General features: G+C 38.5%; 1 pseudogene; it reads left to right on the top strand.

Moving 5' to 3' along the window:
- Positions 1-793: 793 nt before the first annotated feature.
- On the top strand, positions 794-1,078 carry LOC120221188 (annotated as a pseudogene).
- Positions 1,079-1,506: the final 428 nt, after the last annotated feature.

The raw sequence follows: 1,506 nt of genomic DNA, 5'->3' as shown, positions 1-1,506 counted from the left end.
GTTTTCAAAAAAAAATTATCGAAGAAGGTCTAATTAAATAGAAAGATAACAGGGGTGCCTGGGTGGCTTAGTTGCTTAAGCATCGACTTTGGCTCAGGTCATGATCTTATGGTTTGTGAGTGTAAGCCCTGAATCATGCTCTGTGCTGATGCTCAGAGCCTGGAGCCTGCTTCAGATTCTGTGTTTGTCTCTCTCTCTCTCTGCCCCTCCCCTACTTGTGCTCTGTCTCTCTCTCGCTCACTCAAAAATAAACAGTAAAAATGCTTTAAAAGAGAGATAACAATAACTGCACTTATATTCATGGCAATTTTTCTCAAGTCCCTTACATGCTTTTAGCTATATGGTAAATGTTTCATGTATTACCTCACTTAATAGTTCAAAACAATCATAAAGGAAAAGTGATCCTATTTCCTTATTTTTTATATAAGAAGAAAGGCCAATGACCTGCCAAAAGTCATGCAGCTAAGGGGTGGAACCAAGGGTGTCTGGCTTCATAGTCTGCAGACTTATGTTGCTGCTATTCTGTTCCACAGGATACATTGCCATCATATATTTAATTCTTAAACACAACATGACTAAAGAACACAAACACATAAAGTAAAAGATATCAAATAGTAAAAGTACAAGACAAAGAAAACATAAATAGAAAGGTTGGATTTTAGAAACATACACTACTGTGTGTGTGCCCTCTCCCTCCTTCACTGCTACTGCCTCCTCTTCTGTCATTCCGGGTGCTACTTGCGTGTTCACTTGGTGTGGGCCCGGTACCTCTTTGGTTGAAATGACATTTGCCATGGCCAAAGAAAAGCCCAAAGAAGGAGTATAGACTAAGGACAACAATCATATTAATTTGAAGGTGGTGGGGCAGGATGGTTCTGTGGCTCAGTGTTAAGAATAAGAGCAATACATCACTTAGTAAACTAATGAAAGCCTATTGTGAATGACAGGGTTTGTCAATGAGGCAGATCAGATTCTGATTTGATGGGCAGCCAATCAATGAAAGACACAGCTGCACAGGGCAATGGATGATGAAGACACAGTTGATGTGTTCTAGCAGCAGACAGGAGGTATCTACTAAATAGGGAAGTTGCTACTTTACTCCAGAACTGTTCTTCCAGGGCAAGAAGACATTCTCAATGAGAAAACCTCAATTTGGTTCTACCAAATCATGATTACTATAGTATAGTTTATTCTTTCATTTATTTCCCCTTCCCCATTCCTTTCGAAGTAACTATGTATGTGCACAAACATATTGCATTTTTTAAAACTAAATGGCCAATGGTATATTTTGATCAACATCAAATGGAGATGGGATGGGGAAAAGTACCGGTTCTGTGAAAATACCCCCTTTCTCCACTGGTGGCATGCTCTTTCAGCTCTTATCTTTATATTCAAATAAGTTACTTTGCTCTCACTGCTTAACAAAAAAAGAACAACACAAAAATCCTTGCATACTTTGTTCAATTGTAGAACTTTAAAGTTTTTCACTTATTGTAAAAGCAGTGA

Source organism: Hyaena hyaena, unplaced genomic scaffold, assembly GCF_003009895.1.
Source record: "Hyaena hyaena isolate Hyena2069 unplaced genomic scaffold, ASM300989v1 scaffold_14, whole genome shotgun sequence".
Lineage (NCBI taxonomy): Eukaryota > Metazoa > Chordata > Mammalia > Carnivora > Hyaenidae > Hyaena > Hyaena hyaena.
Note: the sequence above shows the minus strand (reverse complement) of the source record. Positions and strands in the feature narration are given on the sequence as shown.